Source organism: Macaca thibetana, chromosome 7, assembly GCF_024542745.1.
Source record: "Macaca thibetana thibetana isolate TM-01 chromosome 7, ASM2454274v1, whole genome shotgun sequence".
Taxonomy (NCBI): domain Eukaryota; kingdom Metazoa; phylum Chordata; class Mammalia; order Primates; family Cercopithecidae; genus Macaca; species Macaca thibetana.
In genome coordinates, this window is record NC_065584.1 from 42609454 (window position 1) to 42625703 (window position 16250).

At 45.8% G+C, this 16250-nt stretch overlaps 1 long non-coding RNA gene across 1 annotated transcript; it reads right to left on the reverse strand.

Annotated features, from left to right (window-relative positions):
* Nucleotides 1-2369: 2369 nt before the first annotated feature.
* LOC126959772 (uncharacterized) lies at nucleotides 2370-14406 on the reverse strand. The gene is made up of 2 exons (XR_007727650.1): nucleotides 14331-14406; nucleotides 2370-2613 (listed from the first exon to the last, which is right to left on the reverse strand). It is a non-coding gene; the product is annotated as an uncharacterized LOC126959772 (long non-coding RNA).
* Between the last annotated feature and the right edge of the window lie 1844 nt (nucleotides 14407-16250).

Below are 16250 nucleotides of genomic sequence, written 5' to 3' on the forward strand. Positions count from 1 at the left end.
ACCCTCTCGTCAGTGCTTCCATCCGGGTAAGGGTATAGGACCATTTCCAACTCGACCCCTTTCGAAAGCATGGCCTCCTCTTTCTCTGTGGGCTCACCTCTCAGCACCCAAGGAGTCGACACCAGGACTCCAGAACCTACTTCAAAGCAACACAAGACTCCTTCCACTCTCCCAGCCCTACCGTCACACACATACACAGCCCCTCCTTCCACGGAGTCAATGTAGAGGCAGGAGCTCCAAGTCCTGAGGCCATCAGGATAATTGAATTATGTCCTTCAGCCAGGCAAGGTGGCTCATGCCTGTAATCCCAGCACTTTGGGAGGCTGAGGCAGGCAGGTCACCTGAGGTCAGGAGTTCGAGACCAGCTTGGCCAACACAATGAAACCCTGTCTCTACTAAAAATACAAAAATTACCCATAGTCCCACATACTCAGGAGGCTGAGGCACGAGAATCACCTGAACCCAGGAGGCAGAGGTTACAGTGAGCTGAGATCATGCCACTGCACTCCAGCTGGGTGACAGAGTGAGACCCTGTGTCAAAAAAAAAAAAAGTCCTTCAGCTGTCAGCTGTCAGCTGTCACCAACAGAAACCTAGGATGTCCAGCTCATCCCTCGCCACTGGTTCCATTCTCCATAAGGCTCAGATGTCACCTATTAATGAGGCATCCCCAGAAAAACACACCCATCTCTAGTCCCTATCCATTTCCCGGCTTCATTTTACTCTATAGCAGGTTTCTCGCTTATAGCTTTCTTATTTATTTTGCTTATTTTCTAGCCTTTCCCACTGAAATATAAGTTTCACAAAAACAGGTATCTTTGTTTTGTTCCTTGCTGTGTTCCCAGACCCTGGAACACAGTGTGACAGAGAGAGAGGAGGGGGAAAGAGGCTTAACTTTCCACGAAGAAAAGTTTTAGAGGCTGGGCATGGTGGCTCATGCCTCTAATCCCAGCACTTTGGGAGGCCGAGGTGGGCAGATTACCTGAGGTCAGGAGTTCGAGACCAGCCTGGCCAACATGGTGAAACCCCATCTCTACTAAAATACAAAAATTAGCTGGGCGTGGTGGTGGGCTTCTGTAATCCCAGCTATTCGGGAGGCTGAGACAGGAGAATCGCTTGAACCCGGGCACCAGAAGTTGCAGTGAACTGAGATCGTGCAATTGCACTCCAGCCTGGGTGACCAGAAACTCCAGCTCAAAAACAAAAAAGTTTTAGAAAAGCGCTTCTCAAGTTCCCTTGAGATGTGACTCAGACAATGTTTCCCTGCCAGCTTTTTAGAATCCTTCCTCACTCTTAAGGAACCAGACTTCCAGCTCCTCTCCCAAACCCTGGGAGTGCCAGAGCTCTCTGGGGTCAGTAGGGCCCCTGTGGGAAGCAGCCGTCACATTCCTCATGGGTTCACGTCTTTCCAGGGTTAGCATAGCAGTTATCGCAAAGCACTTTTCAAGATCTGACAGGTGGGGATCCCCTTGGGCCGTGGCATAACCCCTGCTGGTTTCCCACCCTGAACCGTCTCCTTCCTGGGTTACAGAGGGCGCTTGCTGCAGGCCTGCAGAAAGGGAAAGTTGCAGAACTGAGAGAAGCAACTTTCTGATTACAAAACTGAAAGGAATCTAAAGTCAAAAAGTTCCGCCTACTTACAGTGGCTGGTCTGCAAGGCCATAGCCAATGCTTGCAGCTCAGAGCAGCAACCCAGCCATCCCAGGTGTGGCCACGGCTTTTGCTGGCCACATTCTTTTGCTGGGAGGGGGCCTCAGGCAGCCTCTTCTGGCCCCACTGCCAACAGAGCTGGGAAACACGGTGGGCATTGCCAGGGCTGCTGCTAGAGTGGGAGGAGGCAGGGCCCTTGCACCACAAGGCCTGGCAGAAGCACCTGGAGGCCAGCACTTTGCGAGACTTGCCTTAGCCAGCTGAACAGAGCAAGGATTCCGATTCACATGGGCCTGCACGGGTTTGGGGGAGAGGGGATGGAGAATGGGATTTAAGCAGGAGATAAGCAGGGGGAAGGGAAGGAAAGGGAAACAGACAGGCAGTGCCTAGCATAGGCCACCAGACGGCTACCACCATGCTAACAGAGTTATCGTTAAATGCTTTAAGGGAAAAAAATCATTTTCTCCTTTTTCTTTTTTAACCAACCATACTCTGAACCCTGAGAAGCTAGAAAATCTTTTTTTCAAGTGGGCTAGTGGTTAAGAGCCAGGGATCTATTATAGAGTTAGTCACACCTGGATTCAATTTTGTGCTCTGCCTCTTCCCGTCAGTCACCTTGGATAAATGTCTTCACTTCCCTAAACCTCCCTTTCCTCATCTATAAAACGATGACAGTGGTTCCTACCTCTTAGGGTAGTTGTAAGGATTAAGTAAGCTAATGTTTCTTTTTTTTTTTTTTTTTTTTTTTTTGAGACGGAGTCTTGCTCTGTCGCCCAGGCTGGAGTGCAGTGGCCGGATCTCAGCTCACTGCAAGCTCCGCCTCCCGGGTTCACGCCATTCTCCTGCCTCAGCCTCCCCAGTAGCTGGGACTACAGGCGCCCGCCACCTTGCCCGGCTAGTTTTTTGTATTTTTTAGTAGAGACGGGGTTTCACCAGGTTAGCCAGGATGGTCTCGATCTCCTGACCTTGTGATCCGCCCGTCTCGGCCTCCCAAAGTGCTGGGATTACAGGCTTGAGCCACCGCGCCCGGCCGTAAGCTAATGTTTCTAAAGCTCTCAGCACGGTGCCTAGCACACAGTAAATGCTAAATTCCTCTGATTGCGTATGTACTCTCTCAAATGGCAGCATTGTCAACGTTCCCACGGTCAGCTACTTCTTCTGTAACTCCATTTATGTTAGATTTGAATCACGCAAAGTTATTTGCACAGCAAAGTAAAAGTTACTGCCATACTGCATGTAATCCAAAGCAAAAGTAAATGCTCCATTTCAACCATAAGCAACTTTCCATTCCTAGCACAACTCAAATGGAAAGATGTTGAAGTGACTTTAGCTTGTTTTTATATTCATCAGAATTTTTCAGTATGATTTATACAGTAGCTTCATGCAGTTTGAGATCTCAGCCTCTCTTTGCTTTGCTGTCACCATTTTCAAATCTTCTAATCACATCCCATTCCCATCTCACTTCCAGTGTTACCGCTTTTCATTTCTTTGCTGTACTTCTTTTTTTTGAAAGAGTCTCGCTCCATTACTCAGGCTGGAGTGCAGTGGCGCGATCTCGGCTCACTGCAACCTTGGCCTCCCGGGTCCAAGAAATTCTCCTGCCTCAGCCTCCTGAGTAGCTGGGACTACAGGTGTGCACCACCACACCCAGCTAATTGTTTTTTGTATTTTTAGTAGAGATGGGGTTTCACCATGTTGGCGAGGATGGTCTCGATCTCTTGACCTCGTGATCCGCCCACCCTGGCCTCCCAAAGTGCTGGGATTACAGGCATGAGCCACCGCACTTGACCCTGCTGTACTTTCATCTCTGTAAAATGGTACTATCTCTGTACCATTTTTGTAAAATGTTTTGTGAGTTTATCACCGGAGGACAAGAAGGAAACACAACCAAGTACTTTACTGTCAGTGCCTGAACTGAACAATGGAGGTGCAGTAACCAGTCACCAACAGACTTTTAAGTAAGTGACATGATTGGTCACTGATTGTGATGTGGGCATGTAATTTACTTAGTAATTTGTGGACTGAAGAGCTAGCAGCAAAGTTTGTACTTTATTCAGTTACTCACAGTTCATATACTGCGGTAACTGAAATTATACCCTGTTATTGAAGGACGGGTGTTCTTCAACTAAACCATAGTAACTAAAATTTGTGCATATCAGAATTGTACAAGGCCAGCTCTGCGTGTAATGATGACAGGTGTCGGATGGCTTGCCATATGCCAGGCCTTGCTGTAGGTGCTTTTACTCATATAATCCTTCCTATCCTTTGAGGAAGGTAGCATTGCTGATCCCCATTTTACAGAGGAGGAGACTAAGTCACAAAGAGATAACGTGCCCAAAGGCACATGGCTGGCATGTGTTTTTAATTACCATGCCATACTCTGTAATAGAGATGAGGATGCTCTATCAGGATCATGTGGCTCATAAGTGGTAGTGTGTGGGTACTATCTATCACAGCTGCCTCTCCCCCAGCCTACCTGGGAGGATCATCATTTCAACATAAAGTGGCTTTCAGCACTTCCCCAGCTCACAGAAAAAGAAAGATGCAGCCTTAAACACCACCTATGTTTCTCAATTTTATTTGTTAATTATTATTATTATTATTATTATTTATTTTTTTAAGAATAGAGGCAGAGTCTCGCTATGTTTCCCAGACTGACCTCAAACTCCTGGGCTCAAGCGATCCTCCCACCTCAGCCTCCCAAAGTGCTGGGATTACCCAGCTCACTGCATGAGCCACCATGCCAGGCCTTTATCTGTTCATTTTTGAATATGTGATACGTGGGCCAAAATTCAAAAAGTACAAAGACTACACCATCTCTGTCTCAGGATATCCCATTTTCCAGCCTCATTTTCCTCCCCAGAGGCAACCAATGATATCAGTTTCTTCTCCCTCCACTCTGGAACGTCCCATGTCACCCACTCCCTCTCAAATATCTATTAAAAGTTTGATCAGGGATGCGGTGGCTCACGCCTGTAATCCCAGCACTTTGAGAGGCCAAGGTGGGCGGATCACTTGAGGTCAGGAGTTTGAGACCAGCCTGGCCAACATGGTGAAACCCGGTCTTTACTAAAAATACAAAAATTTGTCAGGCGTGGTGATGGGCACCTGTAATCCCAGCTACTCGGGAAGCTGAGGCAGGAGAATGGCTTGAACCAGAGAGGCAGAAGTTGCAGTGAGCTGAGATCACGCTACTGCACTCCAGTCTGGGCGACAGAGTGAGACTCTATCTTAAAAAAAAAGAAAAGAAAAAAAAAGAAAAAGAAAAGAAAAATAAAAAGTTGTGCCCAGAATCCTGGGTTATAGCAAATTTATTTATTTATTTATTTATAGATAGAGTCTCGCTCTGTCGCCGAGGCTAGAGTGCAGTGGCACGATCTCGACTCACTGCAAGCTCCACCTCGCAGGTTCACGCAATTCTCCTGTCTCAGCCTCCCGAGTAGCTGGGACAACAGGCGCCCACCACCACGCCCAGCTAATTTTTTGTATTTTTAGTAGAGACGGGGTTTCACCATGTTAACCAGGATGGTCTTGACCTCTTGACCTCGTGATCCTCCTCCTTCGGCCTCCCAAAGTGCTGGGATTACAGGTGTGAGCCACTGCACCTGGCCAGCAATTTTAAATGTAAGAAAAAGTCACTGAAGAATCAAAATCTTTTAAAAGTTATCTTTGGGTTGTTTTGTTTCCAGGAACTTGAGAAGGATTTGAACACCATGAAGAAAAAGAGTTTGTTCTGAAACTTGTGGAAGGAGGATCGATGAAAAGTCAAGATCTCCCAGCCGGACAGGCCGAGTGCGCTGCTCTTTCCTGAAAGGCACTCAGGAAGGGTCCTGCCTCCAGGTGGGGAGGAGAGGCAGGCAGCCTGGACTTAACCAGAGCCTGCCAGTTGCTCGTATTTGTTGAGGGCCATCTGCTCTCAGGCCCTCAATCTTGTACTAGATCTATTTGGAAAAGGATTTAAAGGGCAAAGAAAATCATATCTTCATCTACTATTCGGGCTTTTCCAGGACAATATTGATTTCAAATATTTTATCCTCTTGTCACCTTAAGCTATCACAAATGTTTTAGAAATCCCAACTTCGTAGTGTCTAAATGAATTTTCAGAATTGCCTCTAAACCCCTTACCTTCTGCAGCACAAAATCCTTTCTCTGAACACACATCTCAGATTTTTGGCTAGGATAATACAGTCATCATAGAATACTGAACAGTAGGAATTTCAAGGAAGGCAATTCTGAAGGCAGAGGGAAGAGCAGTAAATGTAAAAATATAAACAAATAAAAATGAAATAATTCATTCTTATTGAGAGGTTTAGTGCCGTGCTTATGATTGTGGATACTGAAGCCAGTCTCTCTGGGCTCATATCCCAGCTTTGATACTTACTAGCTGTGTGACCTGGACAAGCTAGTTAACCTCTCTGTGCCTCAATTTCCTCATTCACTAAAATGCGGAGAATGGTACAGGGTTCTGAGGGTTTTCGTGAGGCTTAAGTATATTACGACAGGAATTTAGAGCTGAGCCCGGGGCAAAGGAAGCACTTTATTCGGATTTGCTCTTGTCATTGGCCCTCACCCTGTGTGGGGTGGTAATCTATTTACACGAATGAACTCATTTAACCTTCACCACAGCACCCCCAGACAGGTCCCCTCAGTACTCCCCCTGGGCATTTGAGGAACCTTAGACCCACAGAGGCTAAGTGACTCATCTAAGTCACCCTCCTTGGAGGTGGAAGAGCCAGAATTCAATCCCAGGTCCCAGAACTTCAGACCATCTTGCCCACTATAAAGTGAACAAAAAGTGATAGAGATATTTTAAAGCAGTGCAAGTCCTTGCTTCTTTGTGACCTGAAACTCCATCGACTGCTCACCTGGTATTGCCCCTAAACCACTTTCGGTTGTGTTGATCCATCCACTTCTCAGTATCAGCTGCTGATACTGAGTGGCCAATTTCCGCCAAACTCCAATTAAAGAGTTTTGGCACATGCTGGAGTCAGCCTTCTGCCTTCCTGCAGAGAGCCTTCTGACAGGGACAGGCATCTTCCGGCCACATGGGGTTGGGGAGGAGGACATAGGAGCTTCTGATGCTGTTCTACTCTCCAGCACTGAATCTGGAAAAGACTAGAGCAAAGTATATCGCCCATCAGCCTCCAGAAGGGCTAAGGGGCTATGGATGGAAGAAAGGCTGCAGGAATACATAACAGCTTGGTAAATAATTTGAAGTCTTTGAAAATGATTTCTGTCACTGTTGTTTGAGCCACCTTTTCATTACTCAATATGCCTGATTTATGAGTATCACATTTAGGTGAGTGAGTCATTAAAACATGCATATAAAGTTGTCACACAGACACTTGATGACTATTAATGAGATTATTTATTGGAAAATAAAGGTGAATGGTGTAACATAAAGACAATCCGACTTTGGAGTCACCCCACTGAATTCAATTAACTGAATTCAATTGAATTATGCTGCTGTTGATTGCTAGAAGCTGTGTGACTTTAGGTGAATCATGTAAGATCTCTAAGCCTCATTTTCTCTTTTGAAAGGAGAGAGAATTGACCAGGCAGCCATCTCTTCAAGTGCATCTTTTTCTATTCAGCAACAATTAAGCAAAAAATCCTGAAAGTCGGCCGGGCGCGGTGGCTCAAGCCTGTAATCCCAGCACTTTGGGAGACTGAGACGGGCGGATCACGAGGTCAGGAGATCGAGACCATCCTGGCTAACACAGTGAAACCCCGTCTCTACTAAAAATACAAAAACTTAGCCGGGCGAGGTGGCAGGCACCTGTAGTCCCAGCTACTCGGGAGGCTGAGGCAGGAGAATGGCGTGAACCCGGGAGGCGGAGCTTGCAGTGAGCTGAGATCCGGCCACTGCACTCCAGCCTGGGTGACAGAGCGAGACTCCATGTCAAAAAAAAAAAAAAAAAAATCCTGAAAGTCTCTTATATGCTAGCTAAGTCTTCTCGTAGCAGCCTGTTCTTTTCTTCATAACACTTATCACAATTTATAATGATGCATTCATTGCCATGTTTAGTAACTGTCTCCCCAGCTAGACAAAGCAAGGACTGCATCTGACTCAGTCATCAACACATTCCAGCACCTAGCTTGATGCCTGGCACATATTAGCACTCAGCAAATATTTGTAAAATGCATGAGTTAGTTAATTAATGAAATACGGGGAACGACCTAGACACACTCCATTCACTAGGATATAATGTGGTATTTACTAGAATCTGAACTGTCTCGCAGAGAAGAGCAAATGATTAAATCTAAGAGAGGAAGAGACTGAGAAAGACTTCCAGGATTTGGTTTATCTGCTCTGGGTCCTAAAAGAATCCCAGGCAGAGGTATAGATGTTGAGGGCCAGGGGGTAGCGGGAGCATTACAAACTGGGAAGAGGAAAAAGGAGTCTTCTGTATTGGGATTTTCAAGGATAGGCAGAAAATACATGGTTTGTGGGGAATCTCAAGCCAGCTGATATTTCTGGAGCATAGAATGCAAGGCAAGTGGCCGGGGCGGTGGCTCACGCCTGTAATGCCAGCACTTTGGGAGGCCAAGGCAAGTGGATCATGAGGTCAGGAGATCGAGACCATCTGGCTAGCATGGTGAAACCCCGTCACTACTAAAAATACAAAAAATTAGCCAGGCATGGTGGCACGCACCAATAATCCCAGCTACTTGAAAGGCTGAGGCAGGAGAATCACTTGAACCCAGGAGGCAAAGGTTGCAGTGAGCTGAGATTGTGCCACTGCACTCCAGCCTGGGCAACAGAGCGAGATTACAACTTTAAAAAAAAAAATGCAAGGCAAAAATAATTGAGGTAAATGAGACAGCAGCAGTGTAACTGATGGGTCAAAGTACCAGAGGAGGCAGGTAGTGAGGATCTAGAACATGGAGCATGGTGAGAACCAGGGCCAAGTCTTCCCCTGAAGCAGGTAGCTAGGAGGGAAAGATGGGAAGTGGAGTATCTGTGTTCTGAGGGGAGGGAGTCTATTCATGTCTTCCTTTAACACAGGGGTCTGCAAACTTTTTTGAAAGGGCCAGAGAGTAAAGATTTTTGTCTTTGTGGGCCATATAGTCTCTATCACAGCATCTCAACTCTGCAGCTATAGGGCAAAAACAGCCACAGACAACACTTAACTAAGTGGTGTGTCTGTATTCCAGTGAAGCTTTGCATATGGACACTGAGATTTGAATTTTACTTAATTTTTACATCACAATATATTATTCTTTTGATTTTTCTCTAACCCTTTAAAAATGTAAAAACCTTTCTTAGCTCATGGATCATACAAAAGCAGGTGGTGGCTGGGATTTTGCCCACGGGCCACAGTTTGCCAATCCCTTCTTTGACAGATATTTATTGAGTTTCTACTATTTGCCAGGCAGTAAGCCAGGTTTTAGGGATACAAGGTCCCTGCCTGCAGGAATCCACAGAGTAGTTTAGGAATAAGACATAGAAATAAATGACTATGGTAATATAAGCCAAGCCCAGTGCCTCATGAATGGATGAATGAATGAACTAAATAAAAGTATTATATCAAAATAGCTACCTATATCAAACAAGTTGGGATTTTGACCACCATGAGGGCTGCATATACTGTGTACTGCACAAATCCAGAAGTTGCCATGCACATGGACTTCAGTGTAAATGGTACCCCCTGGAGTTGTGTGGTGGCCCTGGTGGTAGCCCAGTGGAGGACTCTGGGTGCATCGTGAGGCTGGACAGGAAGGCCTCACAGAGGAAAAGGGAGTTGAGCTGAGTCTTGCAAGGTGAGTAGGAACTTTGTCAGGCAAATAAAGCAGGATAGGGCATTCCAGGAGGAGCAACAGTGTGAAAGAATGCTGTATGTGTAAAGGGAAAAGCACGCAGTTCACGAGGCACTCAGGGTGTGGAGAGCGAGCTGTGGAAAATAAGGGTAGAAAGGGAAGTCGGGGCAATACAAGGAAGGGCCTTGTGGGCCACACTGAGTAACTGGCATGCTATCCCAGACCTGCACCGTCCAATCCAGTAGCCATTAGCCACAACTCAGATTCACAGTCACATTTATGTAGCCATGTTCAAATGCCCAGGGGCCATATGGCTAGTGGCTGCCATATTGGACATTTCCATCATCACAGAGAGTTTTATTGGGCACATTGTTGTGATTCTCAGGAGCCTCTGAGGATCTTTAGGCAGAGGCGAGGCAGTACCACGTTTTCATTTAGATGAAATGAAAGGGTGGAGGGTGCATTGGAGCCAAGGAGACTACTATGACAGTCCAAATGAGCAATCTGGAGTCCCTAAAAACGGGCAGTGTCCGTGGGAAAGGGAACAGAGGGACAGATTCAGGAACGACTTAGATGATGGAACCTAGTGATAGGTGTGTGTGCAGCCTGAAGGAGAGGACAAATCCCAGTTTCTAGACAGACCCTGAAATGGCATCTGCTGTCAGTGAACGAGAAGGCATGGTCAGCCGCTGAGACTTGGGTAGGAGACTTGGTCAGGCCATTTGTCCGTCTGGAGCTGTAACCTTGCTATACAACAAAGAGAAGAGAGTGAAGGGAATAACCTTTTAAAAATGTTTACTCTTCTATTAATATTTCAAATCACTTTTTATTTATGTATTTATGTATGTATATATGTAAGTATTTATTTATTTTTTTAGAGATGGGGTCTCACTATGTTGCCCAGGCTGGCCCCAAACTCCTGATCAAGAGATCCTCCTGTCTTGGCCTCCCAAAGTGTTGGGAGGCATGAGCCACTGTGCCCTGCCACACACATCAACTCCTAGTAACAAGGTATAGCCAAAATTCTTCAGTTATTATATGCCTAGAACAGCTCTTTATCATGTTAGCTACCAAAAGTTTCAAGATGAACAAAAATCTTAAATCTTTTTTTTTTTTTTTTTTTTTTGAGACAGAATCTCGCTCTATCGCCCAGGCTGGAGTGTAGTGGCGCCATCTCGGCTCACTGCAAGCTCCACCTCCCGGGTTCACGCCATTCTCCTGCCTCAGCCTCCCGAGTAGCTGGGACTACAGGCGCCCGCCACCTCGCCCGGCTAGGTTTTTTTTTGTATTTTTTAGTAGAGACGGGGTTTCACCATGTTAGCCAGGATGGTCTCGATCTCCTGACCTCGTGATCTGCCCTTCTCGGCCTCCCAAAGCGCTGGGATTACAGGCTTGAGCCACCGCGCCTGGCCAAAAAAATCTTAAATCTTTAGATTCCCTAAGCATTACATTCTTTAGCATTTATTGAGTGACTGCTATTTATAAGACATTTAGGGTAAAATGAGACATGACAGACACAATCTCAGTCATCAATCTTTGATTAAAAAAGACTTCAAATCAAAGGAATAATACATTTTTAATTTTTAAATTTTGTATTGTACAAATGTATGGAGTACATGAGAAATTTTGTTATACGAATATAATGGGTAGTGATCAGGGAATTTAGGGTGTCATCACTCAAGCACAATGCATTTTTTTTAAGCATATTCACCCTACTCTATCAAATATTCAGGGTATACTTCTAGAATATACCCCAGAGACAAAAAAAACAAAAAACAAAAAAACCTTCAGGGTATTTATGGTGTCCATTACCCAAGAACAATACATCTTTGTTAATTACAGTCACTTTACTCTTTTGAACATTTAATGTATTCCTTCTGCCTTACTGTATGTTTGTACCCATTAACCCACTTCTCTTCATCCTCCCTCTTCCACTCACCCTTTCCAGTCTCGAATCTATCTTTTGTTTTGTTTTGTTTTGTTTTTGAGATGGAGTGTCACTGTATCGCCCAGCTTGGAGTGTAGTGATTCAATTTTGGCTCACTGCAACCTCCATCTTCCGAGTTCAAGCGATTCTCCTCCTGCCTTGGCCTCCTGAGTAGCTGGGATTACAGGCACCTGCCACCATACCTGGCTAATTTTTGTGCTTTTAGTAGAGACGGGGTTTCACCGTGTTGGCCAGTCTGGTCTCTAACTCCTGATCTCAGGTGATCTGCCCACCTCGGCCTCCCAAAGTGCTGGGATTACAGGCATAAACTACCGCACCCAACACCTAATCTATCTTAAAAAAGAATAATAGTTAGATACCAATGCCACCAATCCCCTCCATAGATTCTGTTTTATATCTGGTGTTCAGAAAAGTAATTTATCTTCAGTTGCTATTATTAACAAAATTTCTAAGCAGCTTCAGGGTGTTCTGGGTATGAATATTTGAGAGTAAGGAGTTTCTGCTTTCAGCAAAAGCCAGCATAAACTCATTTACCCAGCTGTGACTGAAGAGGTTGGTTTTGCAATCAGATGAACCCGGGTTTGAATCCTGCCTCTGCCACTTATTGACTATATGGCCTTTGTAAGCGTAACATCTCTGAGCATCAGTTTACTCATCTATAAAATAGGTGACAGTTTACCTCATAGGATCCATGTGGCAAGTAAGTGAGATGAATGCAAGAGAATCACTTGGCAGAATGCTTGGCACTTGGAAAGCATGCAATAACAGGGACGTATATCCCTCATTTATTCCTCATTTATTCAATGTCTTCGACCTGGGCAGGAAAACTAAACATGGCCTCTGTCTCTCTTTCCTCACGTCCTCCATCATTCTATTGTGATCCAAGCCAGGTTGGTTGGGCATAAGTGGTTCTACTCCCACTCATCTTGGAATTTTTTCTGTAAAAGGTGCATTATACATTCCTCTCTATTTGGCAAGAGTGCACTTGGTATCTGGACAGTTTCTCCCCACATCATAATGGGAGCTGGGACATGAGTAGCAGCCTGAACTCAAGCTAAGATCTCTTACCATCCCTCTCTGCTGATTCCTGCCACCAGTGATTACCAGTGACAAATTAAGGAGCGTAAGACCACAGTTGGGTTTACTTCTGGCACAGAGAAATGTACACGGTAAAAAGAGACAAAATCCACAGATGATTTTCACGTATTTGTAAAGCGTTCCCCAGAAAGCATAAGTTATACTATGGGAAACCCAAGCGTTGGCCACATGGCTGTCTCCACATCCTTCAGCTGACTGGGGTCACTAGCATTGTTGGAAACCCAAACTGTCCACATGTTCCCACTAGGATTGTGTTCTCATCCAATTTGCCACTTCTCATCCAATTTCTTGTTTACACTGAACTCTGAATCTCCTTCTAGCATTGACTTCTTACTGCTGTTTCGTTCTGTCAGCTGGTTTGACCCAAACAAGGAAATCAGTCTTTCTTGCTTTGAATATCCCAAGGCAACAACTGGCCCAACACAAAGCTGGGAAATAAAGGTGTGGGGGGTGGGGGTAATTTATTCCTTAAAAAAAAAAAAATGTACAAGTGATGCTGGGCATGGTGGCTCACGCCTGTAATCCCAGCACTTTGGGAGGCCAAGGCAAGTGGATCAGCTGAGGTCAGGAGTTCAAAACCAGCCTGACCAAAATGGTGAAACTCCATCTCTACTAAAAATACAAAAAATTTAGCCAGGCGTGCTGGCCAGTACCTGTAGTCCCAGCTACTCGGGAGGCTGAGACAGGAAAATCGCTCGAACCTGGGAGGCAGAGGTTGCAGTGAGCAGAGAAATCGCATCACAGCACTCCAGCCGGGACGACAGAGCAAGGCTCTATCTCAAAAAAAAAAAAAAAGTGAAAGTGAAAAGTAAAGAAAGTATCATGAGGGTTGGCTTCATGGGTGTGCAAGCATTGCAGTCCTATGAGACCCTGTGCCCAGAAGGATCCTGTACTTGGGCTTTCATGTTCTTTGGTCACGGTCTTAAAATTCTTAATAATTTTATCTTTGAATTTGCGCTTTGTAAGTGAAGTATGTTGGGTCAATGGTGCGTGCATCAGGGGCTTGGAGCCTGGACTGATGCTCAGTACTGCCCCAGGCCAACTCCCTGCCATACTGGACCGGGTTCTCAGCCGGGTTCTCAACAGACCCCCTCACCTACCCACGGCCCACCTCTGCTGGGTGCCCCAGGCCCCTTCCCCACCCTCACCCAATGGCCTGCCCTCCACCCGATGCCTCTCCATTGTGGGTTGGGGTGGCCGGCACATGTGAAAGTAAGATGCCTGACCCGACTTCCCCAGCCCTGGCTTGGGCAAAGCGCCTGAGTCGGTGGCTGATGGGAGGGGAAAGGAGAACCTGCAGCCGGTGGGCCGCAAGCGCATGCGCGCGTCCGAGTCCCCAGCAGTGCCCCCACGGGTTCGGTGCCAGCGAGGATCTGCGCTGGTGGGATTCCCTATGCCTGAGGGAGCACAACAGTAAGTAGCAAATTAAAAACAGCATGACAGGCTGCAGTTGAAAGGGAAGCGCTTCCTATTTGAGCACCTCTGACGGCACTTTTTCCTGCATTTGGAACATGCTCATTTTCGTTCCTTACTGGGCTCCACGGACCCAGTGAGTCGTCATGGTCGGCATTTCGCCGATATTCTGTAGCCCTCTCTGCCGTAGGGAATTTCTCACTGGCCAGCTTCCCCCACCAGGTTTCTTTTTTTTTTTTTTTTTTTTGAGACGGAGTCTCGCTCTGTCGCCCAGGCTGGAGTGCAGTGGCCGGATCTCAGCTCACTGCAAGCTCCGCCTCCCGGGTTCACGCCATTCTCCTGCCTCAGCCTCCCGAGTAGCTGGGACTACAGGCGCCCGCCACCTCGCCCGGCTAGTTTTTTGTATTTCTTAATAGAGACGGGGTTTCACCGTGTTAGCCAGGATGGTTTCGATCTCCTGACCTCGTGATCCGCCCGTCTCGGCCTCCCAAAGTGCTGGGATTACAGGCTTGAGCCACCGCGCCCGGCCCCCCCACCAGGTTTCTTTGAGTCTTCTCAAGTCGCCATTGACCCTTCTCATCTCCCTCTTTTCCTGTCCTGTTCACCCCGTTAATCCTTCTTCCTAGCCCCAAACTCCAAATTACCTCATGCTACTGTGCAGAATTCTCTAACACTCTGTTTCCATTTTCCATCTTCCAGGTCGAGTTCCTAAAACCTAACTTTTCATGACGAAATGACCCACTAAAAGTGTTTTTGTGAAACAAAAAACAGGGTATTCCCCAAGAGAAATTCTACTACCAACTCTTTTGGTGGTTTTTGTTGTTGTTTCCAGTGGCAGGCTTTTTTTCTCTCCATTGTGTATATATAAATCACCAATTACTTTCCAACAGCATTTACCAAGTTGTGTTCCCTGGAAGATTCGTGCCATAAAACAGCCCAGAAAAGAAAAGGGTTTTACAGCCAGTAAGTTTGGGAAACATCAAATACTCTGCTTCCCTCCCCTCCCACTCTTTTTTGTAGATTTCTATGTCATATTAGCTTATTAAGGAAATTGGTTTGATTTTATTTTAAATAGCATTTTCCAGTTTCTTTGTCAATGGACCCCCTTTTTTCAGGTAACAGCTACTAACTGTGCAGTTTGAAAGCATTGCCTTAGAGCCAAGATTGGCAAACTTTTTCTGATAAGGGCCAGATGGTAAATATTTTAGGCTTTCTGTGCTGCTACTGACCTCTGTTCTTGTAGCTCAGAAGCAACCATAGACCATACACAAATGAATGAGTGCGGCTGTGTTCCTATAAAATTTTATTTATGGGCCGGGCGCGGTGGTTCACGCCTGTAATCCCTGCACTTTGGGAGGCCGAGGCGGGTGGATCACGAGGTCAGGAGATCGAGACCATCCTGGCCAATACGGTGAACCCCCATCTCTACTAAAAATATAAAAAATTAGCCGGGCGCAGTGGTGGGCACCTGTAGTCCCAGCTATTCGGGAGGCTGAGGCAAGAGAATGGCGTGAACCAGGGAGGCGGAGCTTGCAGTGAGCCGAGATCGCTCCGCTGCACTCCAGCCTGGGCAACACAGTGAGACTCCACCTCAAAAAAAAAAAATTATTTATGAACACTGGAATTTGAATTTCATATCGTTTTCACTTGTCATGAAATAGTCTTTGAATTTTTTTTTTTTTTGGTTCAACTATTTTAAAATGTAGAAAAAATTCTTAGCTCAAGAGACAAACGAAAACAGGTGGTGGGCTAGACTTGGCTGGGAGGCAATATTTTGATAATCTCTGACTTACAGGAAGACAGAGAAAAAAAAGTTACTCATAAGCAGAAGTTGAATACCGTTTCTCTACCTTAACTATTATTGATTATGATTTTTTCAATTGATTATATCTTCCTCTGGGCTATTAAAAAAAAAGAAAAAAAAAGCATTGTTACCCCTTGTGGCTCAGATGGTTTCAACTCCTATGATTAGCTGATACTTACACTCTTGGTGGTAAATACTTAATTATCTCATGTCTGCAACTATCTTAGCACACACCCTCCTGCTCCAACCAGGTTAGCTCTCCGGGGCTAACATTCTCTCTTCATTCTCCATACGTGAGTCGCTGCAAGTATTACTTGTTGGGAAGAATCTGGATGCAGAACTAGCCATGTTCCTTAAGCTCTTCCCAGTTGCTTGTTTTGAGATAGATACACTCCCCTAGAGCCCAACACCAGACCCAAAGAACTAAACCACAAAGCAGACACCCATATGCTTTAGCGAACAACTAACTCATTCCCAGTCTTTTCATAATGACACCCACATACACATGTTCTTGACTTCATGGCACATCCCATTTTCCTCTTATAAATACATGGGGTTTTAAGCCAAAATTGATTAAA